Source organism: Heptranchias perlo, chromosome 7 (genome assembly GCF_035084215.1).
Source record: "Heptranchias perlo isolate sHepPer1 chromosome 7, sHepPer1.hap1, whole genome shotgun sequence".
Taxonomy (NCBI): Eukaryota; Metazoa; Chordata; class Chondrichthyes; order Hexanchiformes; family Hexanchidae; genus Heptranchias; species Heptranchias perlo.
Window position 1 is genome coordinate 88139543 of NC_090331.1, and position 20457 is coordinate 88159999.

At 42.1% G+C, this 20457-nt stretch overlaps 1 protein-coding gene across 4 annotated transcripts in view; it reads right to left on the minus strand.

The window, feature by feature from the left end:
- Nucleotides 1-20457, minus strand: part of creb1b (cAMP responsive element binding protein 1b) — a 63651-nt gene that overhangs the window by 32832 nt on the left and 10362 nt on the right. The window contains exon 1 of one of the 4 annotated variants that reach the window (XM_067988084.1): nt 18533-18612. The exons of the other annotated variants lie outside the window; for them this stretch is intronic. The gene's annotated coding sequence lies outside the window, so the exon portion shown is untranslated. Of the gene's footprint in view, nt 1-18532; nt 18613-20457 lie in introns of those variants that run through there. 4 annotated transcript variants of the gene reach the window in all.

Below are 20457 nucleotides of genomic sequence, written 5' to 3' on the forward strand. Positions count from 1 at the left end.
GCTGCATCGGTGTATGCTTTTCCTTGAATTTAAATTTAAATTTGCGAACACCAGTGCTCCATAGCTCCCGCGTGCTGCATAACTGACGTGACTGTGATGCTTGGAGTTAAGAAAGTTGTGAAGGAATGGAGCATTTTTTGAGGCGTAAAGTTGAGGATATTGTTCCCTTGTAAGGAACAAAGAAAGCCGGGCAAAAGAAAAATAGGAAATACGTTCCTTCCTACTTGGACTTGGGATACACATTTATTTGTTCTGACAAAAATCATCGACCGCAATGTATTGCTGACGTTCTTGCTCAGGATAGCAAATTAAGATGCCACTTGAAGACCAAACATCCTGCCCTCAAAAATAAACCACGAGATTTTCAAACCAATTCCTTCAACTGAAAGGGCAGATTGAAGGTAATTGAAAAAGTTTGATGCTTGTGGTAAAGTTTTGACAAGAATTTGGCAAACCTGGGAGAACCGGTGCACGTTTTTGATCGATTCTGATTCACCATGATTTCCTCAACCAGCGCTTCCAGGTTTTACTGGGCTATTTGGTCGACATATTTGACAGGCTCAATGAACTCAACCTTTCTTTGTAAGGTAAGGACTGTAACATTTTCATCATGCACAAACAAGCACAGAGCTTTGCCAAAAAGCTTTGCTATGGAGTAGCTATGTGTTGCAAGACATTCCTGACATTGTTTTTTTGTTATTATGGACAGCAAAATGTCAGTCCTAGCAGTTAAAGATTTAATTCTGGAGATTTGTCTCAGCTTTACACAAAATTCAACAGATATTTTCCTGGAAGAGTGGCAAATGAATTGCAGGATTTTGTATGGGAACCTCTGGGGACCACCCGCCACCCCTTTAAGTTGATGAGATGGGAGCTCAATCCACCAAGCCATCAATCACAGTTGCTACCCAGAGGTGAACAGCTACCATTCATGTGTGAAAAGAAAGAAGGACTTGCATTTATATAGTGCCTTTCATAACCTTGGGACGTCCCAAAGTGCTTTACAATCAATTAAGTACTTTTGAAGTATAGTCACTGTTGTAATGTAGGGAACACGACAGCCAATTTGCACACAGCAAGGTCCCACAAACAGCAATGAGATAATTATCAGATAATCTGTTTTAGTGATGTTAGTTGAGGGATAAATATTGGCCAGGATACCGGGCAGAACTCCCCAGCTCTTCTTCAAAATAGTGCCAAGGGATCTTTTACATCCACCTGAGAGGGCAGAAGGGGCCTCAGTTTAACGTCTCATCTGAAAGACTGCACCTCCAACAGTGCAGCACTCCCTCAGTACTGCACTGGAATGTCAGCCTGGATTATGTGCTGAAGTCTCTGGAGTGAGACGACCTTCTGATTCAGAGGTGAGAGTGCGATCCACTGAGCCACAACTGACAACTTGAGAGCAAGAGATTTTCCAGCATCTCCTTCGGCCAAGCCCCTCACTGTACAAATGGATTGACACCTGGATCCCTCAGTTATTGCAAGAAGTGATCTCACATAACAGGAAAGTTTGAGACTGTACTCAACGACTCTCCCTCTGATTACTAATTAACATTAAAAATTCACACTGTAAGCCTAAATGAACTTTCAAGCCATTGGCTTATTGTTGTGAAAAAGTGCTGAATTTAGCATAACAGAAATATGAATATTACAAATTCAGCTCCAGCAACCCAGGCAAAATTCAGATTTCCATGGACTCCAATCTTGAGTAGTTTGCGCAGTTCTAATCATATAGTCACAGGAGCAACATTACTGCTTGCACAGTATACAGAGGCAAACAACAAATGTGATTCCAAATATTAGGAATTCACACTGTGAAGAATGGTAAACGTAGCTGGGCTTCTTTTCATTATAAAACTAAATACTTTGAGGTAGTCTAATTGAAAGGAATTAATAAAGTTGATCCATACAAATTGTTTACTATAGTGCAGGCCTCGAATACAAGGGGACACAAGTTAAAAATGGGAAGTCAGAAGAGAAATCAGATCAAACTTTTTCATCCAAAAGATAATAAGATAATAACTTATTAATGTAACTAAAGCAGATAGTATTCATGGGCTAGCGATATCTGGACGAGTTTCTTGAGAGAATGATTTGAAGAATATATAATGACAAGGTAGGTAAAATGAATCTACACAAACGGATACATTAGTTGAATCTAATGACTTTTTCCATTCCTAAAAATTCTTACGAAACAGCTGAACATAAAAAGTAGTAATTTCCCTACACTGAAGAATTAATTCAATTCATTGAATTCCAGCTTGGTTGAAAGGATTCAAGAAATAAAACAGATTACAGATTGAACAGGATGTAAAGGATTAAACATTTGAGTTTGAGGAAAGAGGGGAATCAAAACAGGCATGCAGGGCTCAACATGGACCAAATCTTGGTGGCGTGAATGGCCTCTTCCTGTTCCTGCATTCTTAGCCTGGTACGAAAGGTTAAATCCTATTAAAGACAAGACTTACTTTGAAGTTTATATTTTTGTTCAAAAATATAAACTTCAAAGTGTATGACCTGGTAATTTGGGAACACCACAATTCAAAGTTTCTATCAATCTGTACACCTTATGTGTGTTTACTTTGTTCACTCAAAATTTACCCAAATGATGTTAAGATAATTATGGTTAAATAACAGTCCTGTGAATGGCATGCCAAATGTTGCAGAGGAAATCCTGTATTCAGAGGGTTAATATTTATACCAGCACCTCTGCGATGTGACAGAAAGCAAGATTTATTTATTTTTAAATCGATGCAGTCAGTCCCTTTGCAAGCCAGGATTCGTTCAGGTTTCTTGATCTTATGTAAAGATGCTTTGATATTTTAAACGGAGGGAGGTCCCAGAGACTCTCTGAGGAAGAAGCTCTTTACTGCAGAACTGGGCAATTCCCTTTAGATGTCTATAAATTTCTTTACATTGCTTAAGAAATGTCAACTGTTCAATGATTTCTCATTTGCATAACTGGTTCAGGCTTGTTTGGACTGGAACCACTTCGCTGGGCTCTGTTGAAATGGGGAGCTAATTTAATTCTGAATTTATCATTCTTATTCTGTATAATACATCAACAGAAACTATTTACTACATTAAAGGAAGCATGGTTCCAGTACTTGTTTGTTAACTATAGCTGATTCCACCTATGATACAGAAATATCTTGTTGCAAATTCTCTTACCTCCCCCCTATTTAATTTTTTTCTCCTCTAATTTCCCAGCACCATTCCCCTAATAGTGATGGCAGGCAGACAAACATTCCCTGTTCCCAGGGTTTGCCAATGCTCCCAACTAACTGCTTTTTAAGAAATGAGGTGCTGCCTTTCACTATTTTTCTGTCTCCACGCACCACCTTCTTTAGATAGTACAGCCATCACCCCTGTGCCCGCTGACCTACATTGGCTCCCGGTCAGGCAATGCCTCGATTTTAAAATTCTCATCCTTGTTTTCATATTGCTCATGGCCTCACCCCTCCCTATCTCTGTAACCTCCACCAACCCGACAGGAGCTCTGCGATCCTCCAATTCTGACCTCTTTCCATTTTCTTTGCTCCACCTTTGGCGGCTGTGCCTTCAGCTGCCTAGGCCCAAAGCTCTGGAATTCCTTCCCTAAACCTCCCTCTCTCTTCCTTTGAGACGCTACTTAAAACTTGCCTCTTTGTCCAAGCTTTTGGTCACTTATCCTAATATCTCGTGTGGCTCGGTGTCAGATTTTATCTGATTATGCTCCTGTGAAGCGCCTTGGATCGTTTTACTACGTTAAAGGCACTATATAAATCTAAGTTGTTGTTGTATGCAGAAACCACAGGCTCAAAGCCTAAACACTCCATGGCACACTTCTACCTTGTTTTAAATTTTCAGAATACTCCAGTGTAGTCACAAATCTTACTTAGCGTATTGTTACATATATGCTATGGGGAAAAGTACTTAATTCTGCGTGTTTCAGTGCTGTGCCAATATGCTTCTCGTGTGATATTCTTATTGCGTCATCTCAAACTGCTCCCACCATGATACAAGCGGAATGATGGGAATACACCATTAACTGCTCCGGGCATCACAAGAATAATGGTACAACTCAACGCTAAGGTTTGCCCGTGTTCAAATTATTTCCGCTCCCCATTCCCATCCTGTGTACCAACATGCATAAGTATCCCAACAGAACCACTGTGTCAACACATGCTCCTCTAAATGTTTTTAAAAATGTACAGTTGCACCAATACACAAGCCAACATATGAAAAAACTGGTAGCATTGCTCCCACCACCAGTATAGACCTGTAATCACCAGTACTACACCTAGTGTTACAGAGCTCAAAATGCTCTGTCCAGATAAACTGCTGGATGTCTTTCACTGTTCAAGTGCATTATTGATGGGAACACTATTGTCCTTTGATCAATCACAAACATTTCACTAGCACTTATCAAATGAGAAATGCATTCCAACTCAAGGTAAAACATGGTCTCACAAATGACAAGAAATCTTGTAATATTATTTGTAAGTTGAAGTGCCCACAATTTACCCAGCCATAATTACCAGATTAGCTAAATGGTATGACATTCTTGAAAAATACAAGGTCAAGCACTTGCCTTCTTACACCAATTATTAGTTGCCTTAGCAACAAAAGTAAACACTATACCATATGCAGCTTTTTGTGATTAATTCAAAATTTTAAATTCTGATCATGTGACACAAAATGCACATTTTATTCATTAACCCTTTGCGTACTGAATGGGTCCCTGTTACCTTTGGAAGTCCGACTAAATTAGTATCTGATGCACTGAAAGTACCAACACCCTTGTCACCAGTAGTTAGGATATGGCGCTCCACCCATACCTACCATATAATTTCCAGGTCGCCTCGTGCCATTGAAGGGGGAAAAGCACAAACACAGGCCTTGTATCAGGCAAGTGATTTACGATGTGAGTAGTGGTACCACTGTGTTAGCCAATGAATTGGAGGAGGGGTGGTACTTACAGCAAAGAGTCTATTTTACAGCAAACAGTCTATTTACTAAGCAAACAGAGTCCATTTAAACAGCACATTACAGCAAACAGTATATTTACTCAGCAAACAGTCTATTTAAACAGAATCTCTACAAACTACAGCAAACAAAACTCATGACTGAAACTACAGCAAAGTCTCCCAATGAAAGCATGATTATTTCTCCAGCAAAATGCAGCGAGTGGAGGATAGTTACATAATACAAATTATGTGCGTAAAATCAATCCCAGTCACAGCAGTGTGGTCTCCAGACGTGATTGATGGCAGAATTACCCAATCATCTCCATTCTGGCCTGGACTTGTGGTGTCACTATATGCAGCCGTATACTATTCCGTGTAACGGAAGAGAAGTGGTGATTTGGGAGAGTCAAGACGGCTGTCCCTGCAACTAGGAGAGAACTGGAAGGCTATGCTGGAGATACCTGGATTGGGTGGGAAGTGACAAGAACCTGGTTTCTTGCATGAATTGCTCAAGGTAGCTGTCAGCTGGGTGGGATGGGCTGGGCTATGGGTTTGGAGAATTTTTTTTTGGTAAGGGTTGATTGTTCTCAATCAGAAATTACACTGCAGAAACGGTTCTGCAATCTGATTTTGATGAAAAGAATGTGTTCTCTGGTTTTGCACTCTGCTTAGTTGGAGGGGGCTCTATGCTATTACAGAATACATTCACACAGGTAAAAGCTTTTGATATTAGATAGGTTTTGTTTCTTGAAATATCTTGAAACTAACTGACTTTGTCTTACTGTTTCAAGTAAGGCTGCAGGAGTCCATCTGTCTGAGGGTAGGAATTAGAAAATATCTCTGTGATGAGTCAACCTATTATGGTCTATGAGTACACTTTACTGAATGCCATTATTTATTAGGTGGGGGCAGCAAAATAGTGTAGGACAACTTAAAAATTTGCTTTTTTTTTAAGGCATCTTGTAGAATTTGGTAAAATACTGGTTGTTGCTCACGGTGTAACTGTAACATCTGCTGAAGGCCATGACCTCTTCCCAAGTCTAGATGGAATTCTTAGCCTGCAGTAGCATCACAGAGAAGGTTGAATTTGAAGTAATTCAGTTATTGTCACAAAAATAAAGCTTAACATATAGTTCATCTGGATTACGTGCAAACTAAACCTCAGCAAAGAACTTTTTGTGTCCTTGACCTAGTTCTCGCTAGGAGCAGTGTGCTTTAATTCCCATTGTTGGCAAAAGAATTATATATTCGCCATAAATTATTTCTAAGTTGAGGAGAGGTGGGCAAACAACCTGTAACCAGGCCTACATAATACCAACCTTGAGCCAAAAACTGGGTGTATGACAGCACTGCCCTGTTGTAAGGAAGTCCTTGGATGGACAAGTGTTTTTTTGTGGCAAAAATTGTTTTAAAAAAAATATCACTGGGGCAATTGTAGCGTAAGGCTGAGCCTGAGTGTCTTTTTCGCCCTCAAGTTGTTTGCACTGCCCCTCCCATGTCTTTCAATCATGCCTTTCTGCTCAGCTCCTGATACTTTGCATGCTGATGCTGCATTCACATCTAACTGAGTGAGTACGAACTGCTTCTAGAACTTTAAAAGCAAAATCAGGCGTCTGGGACACCAAAATGTGAAGAAATTTGCAGGATGTCATACCACAATAAATCACTGGCTGCATATAGTGACACCACAAGTCCCGCCCGGCCAGAATGGAGACGATTGAGTAATTCCACCATCAATCACGCCTAGAGACCACACTGCTGTGACTGGGAATAATTGTTGATCTACTGGGCGTTTATATAACAATTTATAACATTACTGTAGTTCATCTGAAAAGATTTTGTCCTTCGTTTTCCATTGTGTCCTACAGATCCAATTGGTCCATGCTTTCCAGGCCCTGCCTCCTTGCTCCTTTCCAAACTCCAGATGCCCAACCTTCCCTGTCCTTAGATTCAGCTTCCAGTCCCTAAATTCCTGCACCACTCAGCCCCAACCTGTGCACTCCTTCGCATAGAGAAACAAAACAATGCACAACCCAGCCCACCACACCCTCCCTACTGCTCCCAGAAAGATGACAACATTTCTGCAGCTACCAGAAACTTGGGGCCCCAAGTCTGCCTCCAGGTTTCCATGACAGCTGAAAGGAAAAGTAGAGTGTGCAAGACATATAGTAAAAAAGGAGACAGACAGACAGAAACATTGGGAGAGAAAGTGTGTGAGAGCATGTATCCAGCCCTTTATATGAGAAAAGGAAGGCATTGGGAAAGCGCAAGATATACAAATAAGGGGAGACCGATATGTGGCAAGTCATACACAAAGAAGAGAGAGAGAATGAGAAAGCGAGGCAGAGACAAACACAAAATCAAAAGTTCTTGTGAGAAGCATAGCAAGAGAGAGAAAGAGAAACAGAAATAATGGTCAACAAAAACAAATGAATTAGGTAGTGGCAGACAAGCAGAGACATATTTACAACAAGACTCTTATTTTGCCCATGAGCAATGATGTGTCTACCTTCCCCATAGCTCTGCACACAGGGAAATCAAGACCAAGTGTAGAGGGTGGGGGAGGGGGAGGGTAATTGGATCAGGGCGCACATAATTCAGTCCCCATGTTAAAGTCATATATTCTGTCCTTATTTTAAATTCCCATGTCTGCATTTGTAAAGAGCTGCCTATATAAACTTGTCATGCTGTAATTACATCCTCCTGCCAGTTTTTGCAGCGCATCCAGTGGGAAGAGGTTGTAATTACAGTGTGACAAGCTTACATAGGCAGTTTCCAATATAAATGTGGACACAGGAATATGTAATGGGAAAAGTTGACAGCAAGTATATAAATAAACAGCAAACTGCATGCTTTTTCCAATTTGAACAGTTAATGGATACCTTATGCAAAATCAATAAATAGAAATGTTGAATCCTCATTAAACTTAAATGTTGTCTAAATGATATTGGTTCCCTTGCTTTCACTTCACCCACTTGACTGAATTCAACAGACAGCAGTAGGTAGCATGGATGAAACTGAACTTTTATCAATGGAACAGTATATAAAGAAAGATGAAGCAACAAATATTTTGGTAGTACTTATTGAGAATTTTTAAATCTTTGAGCATTATGAGCATATGGAGTTAGAAATGTGATCTCTTCCAAAGAGAAGAGCTTAGGATCATGTGAAATCACAGGATCAAAATGGATGAGGCACGAGTTGGAAAGAATAAGATGGAGGACTCAGACCAGCGTTATTGGATGAACCGATGCCTGAATCGTCCAGGTGTTTCTCAGGTGGATAACATTGGATGTTCTTTCATTAAGGGAAGGGAAGGTGTTATGGTTGTCACGTCAACTTTTTTGTGGCCCACTGCAGTTTCCCCCAATCTCATTAACTGGCAAGGCATTTTACCTGAGTGAAACTGCTCCTTTAAAATCAAATCCTTAGGACACTGGCTGGTGCAGTGAGTTGAAATACTTCTGGAACCTGGGTTCAAATCCAGACCAAACTGACTGAATGCATCAGTCCCCTGGCTGCATAGCTCCTCCATGAAATGAGTTTGCGCAGCCTCAAACCTGGTCATAGTAAGCATTCATCCAGAGCACAAAACTGCTCATTATCTGTCACTAATTGACAGGGTCACTTATGGTGCATTTACACTACATCTGTGGCTTTGATGACATTGAACCACTTTGTTCCAATAGTACAATCATTGTGTAAATGCAACCTAAACCCGGACTCGTGGCTCGATTTCAAGGAGGTCAGTCTTGCTCCACTTTGCCCTGGAGTCATTGGGCCCAGATGCCAATTGGCACCACACAAGTTCAGTGCCAATACAGAGTGAACATGGCTTCACATCGATGCTAAACTTGTAATGTAAAGGCACCCTTCAGAAATGCCAGGATGATTGATATGGAAAACCCTGTACCGAACTTTGGGGTACTAAATTCCGACACAGTGTCAAAAGTAGGAAAAGTGTTCTGTTCTCCAGCACTGACATGTTGATAATGACAAAATTATAAAAATCGATGTAACAATGTATAATCAAGTGCGACCCACATATGCTACCACCTTCTATGAAGAAACAAATTCATCATTTATATTGCTGCGTGAGGAAGGCTTCAGACATAATTTAATAACTTTGTTTACTTAGCAACACTACAACAGACACGTGTTCTAATCCTCAAAGCTACACAAACCCCATACCATTGATGAGCAGTTATTCTGACAATGTGATCAGTCAATTCTTGCTGGTCAGATCCACCCCATAGAACTTACATGACAGACAACCTGCACCTGTGCTGAAGACTCCTGCACAAAGCAACATATAAGCCACCACCTGTTAAAGGCACGACTGTACAGCACCTAAAATTTCCACTTGCCATCTTTGAGTTGAAAACAAAACTCATAGATACTAAGATTGGCTTCTATTATTTTGACACTTGCTCATTCTTCACAGGTTCTTTTCCTGACATCCTGTTGCATTTGATACTTTTGAGATCAGTTGCAGCTCTTTCGTATCCCACTCTTCTCAGTTATAATAATGGCTTACTCCATTTGAAGATCAATTTTCTCTGATTAAAGTTCATAAAAACATTATATTGAATGAAAAGTTAATTTAGGTGAGTTTAAAGAATACTTGGAACGTTTGAAACTCTTTTCCAAAAGTTGTTTAAACTTCGAACAGGACAGGTTATTTATTAGAACTGCATGCCTGCCAGAAGAAACGCAGATACATAGATCATAAATCCAAAGCTGTTCAGAAACAGAGCCGAATGTCTAAGTGGCACTGACTCCCATGGAATTGTAACCCGGCATTAGTCCACATGTTCAGTAGAGGACAATGGCATGAAGGATGTGGAAAGATAGAATCCACGATTTGGGAGGCAATTTATTTTGTTGCTACAAGGGATAAATAAAGTGAAATAAGATACAGTATTGGCACAGAAGGCAGCTCACACCTTTTCACATATAACTACTTCACCTTGAAGATCGTAAAAGATCCTTTCTCGAATGGAAATCACTTCATTCATAAAAATGTCTCACAACTGCTGTGCAATTCTAGTAACCTCATTAAGATATGAAGGCTGGAGTTCAAGCCTAAATATAGCTTTATGTTGTTCACAAAGTAATTGTTTTAAACCTATATAAAAGGCTGTCCCAAGTTAATCCATTCGTTTAGTACCATTACTTTAAGGAGGGAGGCTGAAAAAGTCCGAAATGTCTCTAAAGAGGTGTCACCTGTTGAATACCAGTTCAGCATGCTTGTGCCATCAATGCTTACAGCAAACATTAGAAAATGTCAGAGAAGTGACATTAAACGCATTTTTTGGGAAAGGCCTCAATTTATGGTGATGAAAGGTTGAAGCCAGAGTCCTCAAGGAAAAAAACCACCAATTCATACTTAACACATCAGTTTAATTCCTTTGCGGCTAACTTCAAATTAAATTTTAGAATTTTCCCACTGGAATTACAGAGTTGGAGATGTTCCAGTTAGAGAACTGTACTGCCTGTTGTCTTTTTTTAGGCAAGACAATGTACCAGTTCTGCCCTTTGTACATAACTCCTGCAGCAAGCTTACTTTCACCAAGATGAAGCGCAACAAATGCACAGGACAAATCCTCTGACTTTTCAGTTCGTGCGAACGCGAACGCGATTTGCCCGCCAGGCAGAGTAAAAGGACTAGTCAGGTAGAGCAGGAGTCCCCTGGGGCCATCTCCCTCTCAAACAGATATTCTGCTTTGGATGCTGTTGGGGGAGATGGCTTATCAGGGGAAAGCAGCAAGAGCCAGGTTCGGGGCACCACGGGTGGCTCTGCTGCACAGGAGGGGAGGAAGAAGAGTGGCAGGGCCATAGTGATAGGGGATTCCATTGTAAGGGGAACAGATAGGCGTTTCTGCGGCCGCAAACGTGACTCCAGGATGGTATGTTGCCTCCCTGGTGCTAGGGTCAAGGATGTCACGGAGCGGCTGCAGGGCATTCTGGAGGGGGAGGGTGAACAGCCAGTAGTCGTGGTCCATATTGGTACCAACGACATAGGTAAAAAAAGGGGATGAGGTCCTGCAAGGTGAATTTAAGGAGTTAGGAGATAAATTAAAAAGCAGGACTTCAAAAGGTAGTGATCTCAGGATTACTACCGGTGCCACGTGCTAGTGAGTATAGGAACAGGAGAATAGACAGGATGAATGCGTGGCTGCAGGGATGGTGTAGGAGGGAGGGATTTAGATTCCTGGGACATTGGGACCGGTTCTGGGGAAGGTGGGACCTGTACAAGCGTGACGGGTTACACCCGAGCAGGACCGGGACAAATGTCCTCGCGGGGGTGTTTGCTAGTGCTGTTGGGGAAGGTTTAAACTAGAGTGGCAGGGGGGTGGGAACCTGAGCGGGGAGTCAGAAGGGAATAAAGTTGAGAGCAGCAAGAGAGGGCAAGACCAAGGCGAAATCTACAATACAAATAGTACAAACAGTTGTTCAAGAACAAGTGAAAGGGAAAAGCATAGAGCAGCGGAAAGAAAGTGTACTTTAGGCACGACAGATAAAATGAAAACTAGAAGGCGTAAGGCGATTAACCCAGCATCAAAGCTGTGGCAGGGGGTTGGGAACCTGAGCAGGGAGACAGAGGAAAGCATATCAGGAAGGGACAGAAGGTATGGAGTAAAAGGTAAAGTGTTAAAAAAGGAAAAAGCAGGAACTAAGTGTCACAAAACATATTTGAAAGTTCTTTATCTGAATGCACGTAGCATTCGTAACAAAATGGATGAGTTAATGGCACAAATAACGACGTATGGGTATGATCTTGTGGCCATTACAGAAACATGGCTGCAGGGTGACAACGACTGGGAATTAAATATGCCAGGGTATTTAACAATCAGGAAGGACAGGCAGGAAGGAAGGGGAGGTGGGGTGGCTATGTTAATAAAGGAAGGAATCACTGTAATACAGAGAAATGATATTGGGACAAAGGATCAGGATAATGAAACAGTTTGGATAGAGATAAGGAATAATAAGGGGCAAAAAACACTTGTGGGCGTAGTATATAGGCCTCCTAATAGTTGCAACTCTGCTGGAAGAAGTATTAATCAGGAAATAGTCGGGGCATGTAATAAGCGAACAGCTATAATTATGGGGGATTTTAACTATCATATTAACTGGACAAATCAAATTGGGCAGGGTCGCCTTGAGGAAGAGTTTATTGAGTATTAGGGATGGATTTCTTGAGCAGTATGTAACTGAACCAACAAGGGGGCAAGCAACCTTGGACCTGGTCCTGTGTAATGAGCCAGGGTTAATTAATAATGTCCCAGTTAAGGATCCCCTTGGAATGAGTGACCATAACATGGTTACATTCCATATCCAATCAGAGGGTGAGAAGGTTGGTTCTCAAACAAGCGTACTGAGCTTGAATAAAGGAGACTATGATGGTATGAGAGCGGAATTGATTAAAGTGGACTGGGAAAATAGATTAAAGGGTAAGACGGTACATGAGCAGTGGTGTTCATTTAAGGAGTTATTTTACATCTTTCAAAAAATATATATTCCACTGAGGAAAAAAGGGTGTAAAAGAAATGACAGCCATCCGTGGCTAAGTAAAGAAATTAAGGATAGTATCCGACTAAAAACAAGGACATATAAGGTAGCCAAACTTAGTGGGAGGATAGATGATTGGGAAGTCTGCAAAAGACAGCAAAAAGTAACTAAAGGATTGATTAAGGGAAGATAGAATATGAAAATAAATTAGCAAAAAATATAAAAACAGATAGCAAGAGTTTCTACAGTTATATAAAAAGAAAAAGGGTGGCTAAGGCAAACGTAGGTCCCTTAGAGGATGAGACCGGGAAATTAATGGTGGGAAACATGGAGATGGCAAAAATGCTGAACAAATATTTTGTTTCAGTCTTTACGGTCGAGGGCACTAAGAATATCCCAACACTGGACAAACAGGGGGCTCGAGGAGGGGGAGGAGCTAAATACGATTAAAATCACTCAGGAGATGGTACTCAGTAAATTAATGGGACTCAAGGCGGATAAATCCCCTGGACCTGATGGCTTACATCCTAGGGTCTTGAGGGAAGTGGCAGTAGGGATTGTGGATGCTTTGGTAATAATTTTCCAAAATTCTCTGGACTCGGCAAAGGTCCCGGCAGATTGGAAAACTGCCAATGTAACACCCTTATTTAAAAAGGGTAGTAGGCAGAAGGCTGGAAATTATAGACCAGTTAGCTTAACATCTGTGGTGGGTAAAATTTTGGAGTCTATTATTAAGGAGACAGTAGCGGAACATTTGGATAAACATAATTTGATAGGACAAAGTCAGCATGGCTTTACTAAGGGGAAGTCATGTCTGACAAATTTACTTGAGTTCTTTGAGGATATAACGTACAGGGTGGATAAAGGGGAACCAGTGGACGTAGTGTATTTGGACTTCCAGAAGGCATTCGACAAGGTGCCACATAAAAGATTATTGCTCAAGATAAAGAATCACTGGATTGGGGGTAATATTCTGGCATGGGTGGAGGATTGGTTGTCTAACAGGAAGCAGAGAGTTGGGATAAATGGTACATTCTCGGACTGGCAACCTGTAGCCAGTGGTGTTCCGCAGGGGTCGGTGCTGGGTCCCCAACTCTTTACAATCTATATTAACGATTTGGAGGAGGGGACCGAGTGTAACATATCAAAGTTTGCAGATGATACAAAGATGGGAGGGAAAGTAGAGAGTGAGGAGGACATAAAAAACCTACAAGGGGATATAGACAGGCTGGGTGAGTGGGCGGAGATTTGGCAGATGCAATACAATATTGGAAAATGTGAGGTTATGCACTTTGGCAGGAAAAATCGGAGAGCAAGTTATTATCTTAATGGCGAGAAACTGGAAAGTACTGCAGTACAAAGGGATCTGGGGGTCCTAGTGCAAGAAAATCAAAAAGTTAGTATGCAGGTGCAGCAAGTGATCAAGAAGGCCAACGGAATGTTGGCTTTTATTGCTAGGGGGATAGAATATAAAAACAGGGAGGTATTGCTGCAGTTATATAAGGTATTGGTGAGACCGCACCTGGAATACTGCATACAGTTTTGGTGTCCATACTTAAGAAAAGACATACTTGCTCTCGAGGCAGTACAAAGAAGGTTCACTCGGTTAATCCCGGGGATGAGGGGTTGGACATATGAGGAGAGGTTGAGTAGATTGGGACTCTACTCATTGGAGTTCAGAAGAATGAGAGGCGATCTTATTGAAACATATAAGATTGTGAAGGGGCTTGATCGGGTGGATGCGGTAAGGATGTTCCCAAGGATGGGTGAAACTAGAACTAGGGGGCATAATCTTAGAATAAGGGGCTGCTCTTTCAAAACTGAGATGAGGAGAAACTTCTTCACTCAGAGGGTAGTAGGTCTGTGGAATTTGCTGCCCCAGGAAGCTGTGGAAGCTACATCATTAAATAAATTTAAAACAGAAATAGACAGTTTCCTAGAAGTAAAGGGAATTAGGGGTTACGGAGAGCGGGCAGGAAATTGGACATGAATTTATATTTGAGGTTAGGATCAGATCAGCCATGATCTTATTGAATGGCGGAGCAGGCTCGAGGGGCCGATTGGCCTACTCCTGCTCCTATTTCTAATGTTCTTATGTTCTTATATGCGACAGTCGGTATAACGTGGTCGTGCTATTACAGCAATCAACAAGAATGTTGTATATCACCATTGAATAAACTAAACAAGACTCCATGCAATGCAACTAGCTTTACTTAAACTGCAGTCAGTGCTTAGTACAAACTGTAACCCCACACCACTTTGGAGGGGATTAGAAGGGTTTAAGTACACAAAACATAATTGAACATTAATGAGACGAGGTGTTATTTACTTATTACAGATTTCCACCATCCGGAGTATTTTGCTTTTGTGTTATTAACTTACATTTGTTCTTGCATTCAGTGCACATTAACAAGGTGAACGAACAGATTCTGCCTGAAATAAACGGAGCACATAAGACGCTATAGCCGACAACTTTGAAATTGATGTTAATGCAAATGGTTATTGTTTTTTGGTCGATATAAGTGACTGCCCATTTTAAACGTGGATGTTTTAAGTGGTGGGGACTGTAATAAGGAAGTTTATATTTTATTGAACTTATTTGTTCAGCAGCACCTCCCAAACCCACGACCTCCACCACCAAGAAGGACAAGGGCAGCAGGCGCATGGGAACACCATCGCCTCCAAGTTCTCCTCCAAGTCACACACCATCCCGACTTGGATATATATCGCTGTTCCTTTATTGTCGCTGGGTCAAAATCCTGGACCTCCCTACCTAACAGCACTTTGGGAGTACCTTCACCACACAAACTGCAGCGGTTCAAGAAGGCTCACCATCACCTTCCCAACAGCAACTACAGCATACAGCTGATAGGTGACCTGGAAGTGCAAATTGAGACCACTCTATTATATATAAAGATTTAAAATATGAGGTAGTACAATGTTTAGGAGCTATATTACAGGGTAGTGTTGCATTTTAAAAAGGCTCAATGTGCAGTAATAAAAAGAAAGACTTTTTATGGAATGTGGGCGTCGCTGGCAAGGCCAGCATTTATTGCCCATCCCTAATTGCCCTTGAGAAGGTGGTGGTGAGCCGCCATCTTGACCCGCTGCAGTCCGTGTGGTGAAGGCTCACCCACAGTGCTGTTAGGAAGGGAGTTCCAGGATTTTGACCCAGCGACGATGAAGGAACGGCGATATATTTCCAAGTCAGGATAGTGTGTGACTTGGAGGGGAAAGTGCAGGTGGTATTGTTCCCATGTTCCTGCTGCCCTTGTCCTTCTAGGTGTTAGAGGTTGCGGGTTTGGGAGGTGCTGTTGAAGAAGCCTTGGCGAGTTGCTGTAGTGTATCCTGTAGATGGTACACACTGCAGCCATGGTGCACCCGTGGTGAAGGGAGTGAATGTTTAGGGTGGTAGATGGGGTACCAATCAAGCGGGCTGCTTTGTCCTGGATGGTGTCGAGCTTCTTCAGTGTTGTTGGAGCTGTACTCATCCAGGCAAGTGGACAGCATTCCATCACACTCCTGACTTATGCCTTGTAGATGGTTGAAAAGCTTTGGGGAGTCAGGAGGTGAGACACTTGCCGCAGAATACCCAGCCTCTGACCTGCTCTGGTAGCCACAGTATTTATATGGCTGGTCCAGTTAACTTTCTGGTCAATGGTGACCACCAGGATGTTGATGGTGGGGGATTCGGCGATGATAATGCCGTTGAATGTCAAGGGGAGGTGGTTAGACTCTCACTTATTGGAGATGGTCATTGCCTGGCACAATGTTACCTGCCACTTATCAGCCCAAGCCTGGATGTTGTCCAGGTCTTGCTGCATGTGGGCACAGAATGCTTCATTATCTGAGGGGTTGCGAATGGAACGGAACACTGTGCAATCATCAGCGAACATCTCCATTTCTGACCTTATGATGGAGGGAAGGTCATTGATGAAGCAGCTGAAGTTGGTTGGGCCTAGGACACTGCCCTGAGGAACTCCTGCAGCAATGTCCTGGGGCTGAGATGATTGGCTTCCCACAACCACTACCATCTTCCTTTGTGCTAGGTATGATTCCAGCCACTAGAGAGCTTTCCCACTGATTCCCATTAACTTCAATTTTACTAGGGCTCCTTGGTGCCACACTCGGTCAAATGCTGCCTTGATGTCAAGGGCAGTCACTCTCAACTCATTGGTGAGTAAGTGCCGCTTGATAGCACTGTTGACGACACCTTCCATCACTTTGCTGATGATGGAGAGTGGACTGATGGGGCAGTAATTGGCCGGAATGGATTTGTCCTGCTTTTTGTGGACAGGTCATATCTGGGCAATTTTCCACATTATTGGGTCGATGCCAGTGTGGTAGCTGTACTGGAACAGTTTGGCTAGGGGCACGGCTAGTTCTGGAGCACAAGTCTTCAGCACTACAGCCGGGATGTTGTTGGGGCCCATAGCCTTTGTTGTATCCAGAGCACTCAGCCTTTTCTTGATATCACGTGGAGTGAATCGAATTGGCTGAAGACTGGCTTCTGTGACGGTGGGGATATTGGGAGGAGGCCAAGATGGATCATCCACTCGGCACTTCTGGCTGAAGATGGTTGCAAATGCTTTAGCCTTGTCTTTTGCACTCACGTGCTGGATGCTGCCATCGTTGAGGATGGCGATGTTCACAGAGCCGCCTCCTCCTCCCGTTATTTGTTTAATTGTCCACCACCATTCACAACTGAATGTGGCAGGACTGCACAGCTTTGATCTGATTCATTGGTTGTGGAATCGCTTAGTTCTGTCTATAGCAAGTCAGGATGGTGTGTGACTTGGAGGGGAACTAGCAGGTGGTGGTGTTCCCATGCGCCTGCTGCCCTTGTCTTTCTAGGTGGTAGAGGTTGCGGGTTTGTGAGGTGCTGTCGAAAAAGCCTTGGCGAGTTGCTCGTGCACATCACCGATTTTAATCGCTCCACCATTGACGGCTGTGCCTTCAGCTGCCTGGGCCCTAAGCTCTGGAATTCCCTCCCTAAACCTCACCACCTCTCTCTCCTCCTTTAAGACGCAACTTAAAACCTACCTCTTTGTCCTAATATCTCCTTATGGGGCTTGGTGTCAAATTTTGTTTGATAACGCTCCTGTGAAGCACCTTGGGACATTTTACTATGTTAAAGACGCTATATAAATGCAAGTTATTGTCGTTGTTGTAATGGGTCGTTTAGTTTGCTGCACCACAAGAGTTCTGCGGCCCCCAAAAAACAGAATTTAAAGAATCAGTTTTTGTTACAAACTTTTAAAATTGAATCACTGCAAGTATCCATTAAAGTGACAGAAATACAAAATATGAAACAGAAAATACGCTTCTCCACCACTTAGCATTACTAATGGTGGGGAAGGGCATTGCACAGGTATGTAATGTGTAATAACTAGGGTGAGCGCTGATGTGCTTTTCTCACATCTCTTTTCATATCCTCTTAGCGAGCAATACCAGTCACTTCCAACCATGCAGCAATTTCACTATATTTTTGAACGTTGCCCCAACCTGTCATACTGCAGTATCAGCATTTATTCTATTGCACATAGTCTTTGCAGTTTTGCATACAGATATATATAAAAACATATGTCACCTGCTACATTTTCACATTGAGAGTTGTGATTTTTACCCATTTATCTCACTTTTTATGTCGCACCTCTGCACTGTATAATTAGAGGCTAAGGAAGTACTTTTTCTTCAAGACTTGCATAGAATTACAACAACAACTTGCATTTATATAGTGTCTTTAACATAATAAAATGTCTCAAGGTGCTTCACAGAAGCGTAATCAGACAAAATTTGACACCGAGCCACGTAAGGCAACATTAGGATGGGTGACCAAAAGCTTGGTCGAAGAGATAGATTTTAAGGAACGTCTAAGGAGGAGAGAGGTTTCCATAGAATTTACAGTACAGAAACAGGCCATTCGGCCCAACGGTGTTTGTGCTTCACACGAGCCTCCTCTCGCTCTATTTACTTCACCTCACCCAATCAACATATCCTTCTACACTTCCCCACTATCTATGTTAAAAAAAAGGTGTCATCGTTGTTTTCCAAGTCAAATTTCCTACCCAACAAAGTTGGTCATATCTGGCTCCTTCCACCCGGACGACTTCAGTGATATCACTGACAGACAGGATTCACCTGCAACCTGAAGGGACAACATTAATTTTAATGGGGGTCATAATTTTGGACTGAGTTGGGAGCCTATCTGGAGCTGCCAGACTGAGAAAACATTAACAGTGGTGTTCAGTACATCCAGTGGGTAATATGTTCTTTCGATACAGGTGGCTGCGGATTAATTGCCAAGCCAGGTCGAAGTTACGATTCTAATCAAAATGAATGGAATCTCTGTAAGGTGCAGGCAGCCCTTCTCCATCAATGGTGTCTCAAGGGAGAGAAAGAGACCTGAAATGGCCTGCTTCACATTAAGTGGCCACTGAAGTAAAGTCAATTACATTTGAAGAGAGAATTAAATAAACATTGAATGAGAATGTGGGATCAATCCCTTCATCTCATGCATACTAAAGGAGTGCTCTACCCTGCGAGTTAATTGCTCTTTCATTCAAAGGGGAAGCCAGTTTCTAAATTCCAAACACACTTAACATAACTTGAAGGGGCAGGAAAGTCTAGTCGTTCTTTTTGTTCAAAGTAGTCTACCAATCTCTGTGTTAAAAAAAATTATGTCTTACTTTAAGGAAGTCAAATTTCCTACCCCAATGCAGACTCGACAGGATTCGAAAAATGTTGATCCAGCTACAACATTCAAGAATCTCGACATCATCCAGGACAAAACAGTCCACCTGATCGGCACCCCATCTACCATTGGCATACCGTGGCTGCAGTGTGTACTATCTACAGGATGCAATGAAGCAACTCACCAAGGCTTCTTCGGCAGCGCCTGCCAAACCCGGGACCTCCACCACCTAGCAGGACATGGGCAGCAGGTGTATGGGAACACCATCACCTCCAAGTTCTCTTCCCAGTCACACACCATCCTGAATGGACATATATCGCCAATCCTTCATTGTCGCTGGGACAAAATCATGGAGTTCCCACCGATCAGCACTGTGGGAGTAACCTTCACCACATGGATTGCAGCGGTTCAAGAAAAAGGCCCACCACCACCTCTCAAGGGCAATGAGGGATGGCAATAAATTTCAGCTTTGCCAGCGATGCCCAGATCCCGAGAAAGAATAAAAACTATTTGTGCTTAGTCAAATGGACATTCTTCAGTTCTAAACCCCAACCTATAAGAAGATAGTCAATGTTCTCAGGGTTTCAATCAAATGCAATGGGCATGTAAGTATGATTTTTTTTCCCCTGTAGCACATTAAACCAGTTTAACAAAAATATTGTTCCAAATTTACTTTGAGAAATATTTAAAAAAATGTTTCCTACAGGTATGGCACCAGAAAACAATTTCTACTATTTTTTCTTGGGCCACAGAAGCTACAAAAATATCAGAGCTTATTTCCTCCCCAGTTTCAAAGCTACAACTGCTAGAAATAGATTGCACAGGCCGCCCGGTAATATGATAACTATCACCACTTGAGAAGGAACTATAACTTACAAAGGAGTTATTTTGTCAAGCTCAGCTGTGGAGATATTTAACACATCCGACCCCAACATATTCATTATTCAACACATGAATCACATACACTTGTCTAGCTGCATTCAACTGTGTGAAAACATAAGATTTTCAACCGCTTTTAATCGTCTGGACCGATATGCCAGGAACATATTCAGCATAAGTCCATATCTGTAAATACTGCTGTGAGAAATTTGGCAGTGTAGGACAGGGGAATTATTCACCTCACTGAAGTTTACTAATTCTCTCCGTTCCTCAAGACTCTTGCTGATGTCAGACAGTGGTGTTGTGAAAGATTTCACATCAGCCCTTTAGACTGCACCAGTAATAAACCGAATTCATGGGACACCATGTATTTAAGGGATATTAATTAAATACTTTTAGAGATCTCTGGCTAGTTAAACA